Consider the following 6,000-nt stretch of genomic DNA (forward strand, 5'->3'; position numbering starts at 1 on the left):
CATCACCACAACAACACCGTCCTCCGTCCATTTAGAGTAGATATTCATTGGCGTTGAAATTCGATACTATTTTTGCTTGCATGGGTGACGATTAACTATTATATAGAGAGTTGGGGTGCTGTTGTACAGAGGAGATTCACTTTAGGAATCATGAAAGCAAGACTTTGAGACTTCATGTTTTTGATTTTTTTTATTATTTTTTTTTTAAGAAGGTAAAAGAAAATGTTTGAAAGAAATTGGATATTAGTCGGCAATTTCTTAGTCTCTAATGCTGCCTTTGTTCGTTCCACACATTTTTGAGGTGTCCCAATGAAAGGAGACTCTTTGACATTATTGAGGACTGTTTGATGACACCGAGCTTTTATTGTGACTGTTGCCCTTAGATGTTAGACGGATAGCCTACACACTTAACGTGATTATTTTTTTTTATCTCGAAGAGCCTAAAGCAAAACACCAAATATACCCAAGCAACATAATGTTTTCATCCCTCTCATTAGCATATGTTGGGGTGGTGATAGATTATTTTTGATGTTGTCGGTCGAAGAAGTGTCATATTCAGATCTTCAGGATTTTTCTCCCAAACACTTTTAGCTACTTCATGCTTAATGGCTGTTTTCGAGATGTTATACCTACTATACCAACAACCTCAATTCAATCATTGATCAAAGAAGCTTCTTGTAGATAGGGGCCCTATAGTTCATTAAAGAAATTAACAAAGGCAGATTGCACCATTCAACGCACCAACATTTTCGTCACCCAGAAAGTCATATCCAAGCATAGGTCCAATTACAACATGGGATATAAAGCAGCATGCGATAACCTGGTTCTCCTGAATATGGATGGAGGAAGGCATGCCCGCAGAATGAAACCTCAGTTTTTTCTTCCCAATCCTTGAAAGGAGACCCTCTGAACTGCACCAACTACAGAGTTATCAGTATTCTTTACATCGCCAATGTAATCTTTTCTGTCGTAATATGTGCTTGAAGAACTTTGTGAACAATCTTATAGGTCCTTGCCTTATTAATGTTGTTTTATACCAGGAAGGTAAAATATCGACCAAATATTCACTTTACTGTAGATCCAGGAACGATACCGATACCTTGCTGTTAAAAAAGTGTCTAGACAAGGTGACAACGTGACGTGCTGTCATCCGAATTAAAATCAACCTTGAATGAATAATACAGACTCTAAAGTCAGTACCCAAATCGACCATCTTGCTTAAAAGTCCGTGCAGCTACTTGCTGAGCCGACGATATTTTTTACACAATCGGAAGAACACATGGCTTTAACGTTCAATGAGGGCAAAACTAAGTATCTATGTATGTATATGCTGTCTTCAAAAAAGACACCCATCATTGACATGCTGGAATTTGGGGTACCTAGTTAAGAACTTCGCCTATCTTTTTGGAAATGCTATTAATCAAACGAAGGTTTACTCTTTCCAACCACTGCTACATTATTTTGACCAACTCCAACAAGTAAGATGTACTTATCATCCCAAAGGCCGGTCTCATTATGTATAAGTAAGTAAGTAAGCTTAAAAGTTTACAAAATACTATACTATGTATAATCTTAGTAATAGCATTCTTTTTAACTGCAAGACGATAGGCAGTGTTAGCAGGTTGTTGTGTATCTGGCATACTTCCAGTGGCGTATTGATGGGGGGGGGGGGGCTCAGGGGGATCAAGCCCCCCCCCCCCCCCCAAGCCTCCAAAATCATGTTACTATTTAGCTGATTTCATCTACATGATTAACTGAAACTTCTTCGTAAATCGGAGAGATTTAGAGGCAGCTCAAATGATCGAGCCCCCTCCAAATTCTTAAATAGTTGTTTGTGTTTGTTTGAGTAAGTGCCTTAGTTGACGTTGAGGTTTGGGATTTTCAGGATTTTAGTCCAATTCAGAATTCTTCAAATAATTTGTTTGTTGTTTTGACGTCGAATAACATCACCGTTAAATTTTGCAAAGCTTCACGTCGTATTTTATTGTCTTGAGTATATTACTTTTTTTCAAAAATAATATTTTTCTCAAAGATATTGGAAATACAAATTTTTTATATCTCAATATCTTAGTGGTCAACATAACTAATAATTTATTTTAGCAAATTCCAGTTTGTGCTTCTGATTTGTATTAAAAAAGGAACATATTATTACAAAATATAAATTTCGGATTAAACATCAAAAGAATATTTCATTGAAAATTAGTTTTTGAGACTTTTACGTTCTGCATTTCACTTTTTGGGCATTCACTTGCGTTGCCGATAGTGAAATTAGGTGTTCTACATTTTTTCGCTCCTTTCGATTTTCTGATCGAATTCAATTCGCTTTGTTTCTGCTCGTGAACTTGGTATCTTTTTCAATGAATCTCCAATTTTTGGACAAAATATTATCAAAACTTTAGAAACAAAATAAAAATGGATGACCCTTCAGTTTTGACAGTTCGAAGCATTTTCGAAGTTTTCGAAATCGATCGAAGATCAATTTCACGTGAAATTGAAAAGTGATGCCAGTTCACTTTCGGTCGAATTGCGGAAATATGAGCATTTATACCGAAAAAAGTGATGAGTATAGCTCAAAAACTAGACGTGATAGAAATAAATCTGTAAACAGTTTTGAATTCAGCACATGAAAAAGTTCGAACGAAAAAGTGTTTTTTTTTTTAATGATTACTAAACACCTTGCTGTTTGTGTAAAATGTTTGGGATACAAGAACTTGGAAAAACAGCTACTTTGAATGTGAAAGGAGACAGTAGTACGAAGTTGTCGGGAGCAGTAAAATGCTACTATACGACTCTCAGTACCGCCTCAAGTAGCACACTGGTGTATAAATTGGTGTAAATTCATTAATTTTGGTGTAAAATTGAGGAAATTGAAAAAATATGGTGTATTTCTCAAAATTAGTGGTATAAAAATTATACCACTGTCTTTTCTGTAAAAAATTTCAACATTTTTTTAAGATTCCGTGCAAAAAATACACCGATATTCAGTTGTTTTTATAATATACCATTAATGGTGTATAAAATTATTCGATTCTGAAATCAACCAAAACGGTACATTTTGTAAACTCTCTTTGGTGTAGAAAGCACACCCTGTGGACATAAAATTCACCAGAATGCATAAGTAGGAGACGACATATTTTTCAATGGCCGCCATTTAAAAAAAAGTAGACAGCAATTAATTAGTTTTCTATAATAGTATATTTATCGACCTAATTATCCCACAATTTGGTTTTTTCTATGCGGTTTATTATATTATAAAAGAACTCTTCTAAAAAAAATGTAAAAACAACAAAAAAAAATAAAATTTTTGAAAAACTGATTTTTAAAATCGAACAAAAAAACTAAGAAAACCAGCAATTGGGTGAAGCTAACCACGTGGGCGAGGTAGCGCAGTGCGTAGTGTACTGGCTTCTGAACTCGCTTGGTCTAGGTTCAATACTCAAGTGTGACGGAAGAAGTTTTTCAAATCAAATGAAAAAATTACTAGACCAAGCACCACACACAAAATGGAATTAAAGGAGTCTGATGATCGGATTGGCATCCGTGAAACAGTACTGTAACTCTAGCCATAAAAACACTTGGTGGTAGCACCTTCAAGATGTTGTTGTTGTTCAAAGATTATAAAAAAATCATTAATTCACTGATATTTTTGAGGCGCTCTATTTTTAGAGGGGGTAGTATGTAAAATTAGTAGACAGAATGTGTTTCGTTTTAAAATTAGGCAAACAAATTCATATTTAACCATTAGTTTCTTATGGCAATATTATGAAAGTGAATAAAAATTCATTTACATTTATTTCATAACAAATGGTGTGAATTAGAATGCATATCACGAAAGTGCAAAAAATACACCAAATATTTTGGTGTATTTTAGACTTTTGTGCTACTTGAGCGCAGCACTGCGCTTTTCTCTCGATCAAAGATGAATAAAATAAATTGCACGACTGGGGTCGCACGTACTTGCTCTTATGCTTAAAGTAACTATAATGTTAAAGCTTTTTATTCAAGAAATTTAAAATTTGATATTTTGAAGAAATTTCATAAGTAGTAAAAAAAACTTAAATCTGTTTTTATAATTAATAAAACTCCGTTTTAAAATATCTTTAAAAAAAAAAACAAATATGCCATTTTATTTCTCGTATAAAAAGGTATTTTTAGAAAAAAAATTTTGAAAATTGTAGGAGCCGTTTTTTAAAAAAATAATTTTTTATATATAAAATTTTTTTAACATTTTTCAAAAAAAAAGTTGGTATGCCAGTTTGAAGAAATAATTAATTTACACATAAAAACTAAATTTCAAAATTTTTCATTGATCCGTTTTCAAAAAATTTATTTTTCAAAAAAAAATTTTGAAATATTTTTTAAAAAACCAAAAATGCGTTTTTTGAAAATTTTCTAAAATTTTAATATTATCTTTACTTACACACTTTTGTATAAAAATTTTCATTTAAATCGGGTTAATTTTGTACGAGATATTCAGAAACGAAAAAAACCGTTCTATGACAGGTACCGTTAATAACGGTACAAAAAATGTTTTTTTTATTTAAAAAGTAGGCCCTTATCTGTAGTATTACACACAAAAATTTTAATCAAAATCGTTAGAGCCGTTTTTGAAAAAAATTAACTTTTCTATTTCCGTTATATGGCAGGTACCGTTAGTTTTGGTCATAAAAAAAAAATTTCAATTTCCCCTCTAGGGAATCACCAAAAACTGCTAACTACCAAGTTTGAAGAAAATCACTTCACTCGTTTAGGCTGCAGCTCCAGATAGAGACAGACGGACAGACAGACAGACAGACAGACAGACAGACAGACAGACAGAATTGCCGGACCCACTTTTTTGGCATTCTCCATCATCGTAATGTCATGTAAAATTGTTATCTCGAGTTCGATTTTTTTTACGAATCCTAAACTTGCCCTATAGTACCTATATCGCAAGTAAAAAGAGACAAATTTGTAGTACATTTACCTTATCAAAGATTTTTGAAAAATTTTCAGCCCCCCCCCCCCCCCCCCAAATTTTTTTCTGGATACGCCACTGCTTACTTCCACTTGAGTGAGGTGGTTCCTCGGAGATCTATTTTTGGACCGCTTCAGTTCTCAGCATACGCCAATGATTTACCATCGGTATATTGAGGCACTTGTGAAACAGGCATGTTTGCGGATGATCAATTGAAATTAAACATTTTCATGTAGGTCTTGTTGAGAACTGTGTTGAAAGCAATATACTGAACGAAAAACCATTTTTTTCAAGGTCCAAGACTAATGGTCTTTTTCCAAATTCAAACAAAACTAAATTCCTCGTTAACTTAAAGAATAAACTTGATTTGTACCCAGTACAAAAAGTGATAAATATCCTCTTCATTTTATTGTTTCAAACTCATTTTTTTTAACAAATGTTTACATTTTTTTTAAAATGACTTTTGTCATCTATGATAAATTATGGTTCAATGAACATTTTTTTTTTTTTTTGTTATTTGACTTTTCTGAGAAACAACATAAATGCAATAATATTGAATATTACGTTAGAGCGGTTTTTGAGAAAATTACAAAAATTTAAAAAAAAAAAATTGAATGGTTCCAACAACAGTCTTTTACAACTAAAACGATTACACTGGGCAACAAGGATTTTGGAACAAGAACTAAAATATATTTTTCTAGAAAAATTTTTGATGTGCTGAACTCGATTCCGAAGTCAGAAAATTTTGATTGGCCTCCGTTTTGGAAAAATTACCAAAAAATCAGGTAATATTTTTATGTGGGGTAATTCATTATGAATAAATTTGTAACAGTGCCTATAAGATTTGGTTTTATTCTTCCAAACAATTTGTTTTTAATCTTCCTGATATTTCCTTATTTTAAATTGAAGTAAGTCTTTGACTCAAAAACAGCACTATTCAAACAAATTGAACATTTTTTTTCCACAAGAACCAAATATACTTTTCTGAAGGTTTTGAGGTTGCTAAGCTCAAATCTGAAGTCAGAAAATTTCTATTAGCCTCC

Source organism: Episyrphus balteatus, chromosome 3 (genome assembly GCF_945859705.1).
Source record: "Episyrphus balteatus chromosome 3, idEpiBalt1.1, whole genome shotgun sequence".
NCBI lineage: Eukaryota > Metazoa > Arthropoda > Insecta > Diptera > Syrphidae > Episyrphus > Episyrphus balteatus.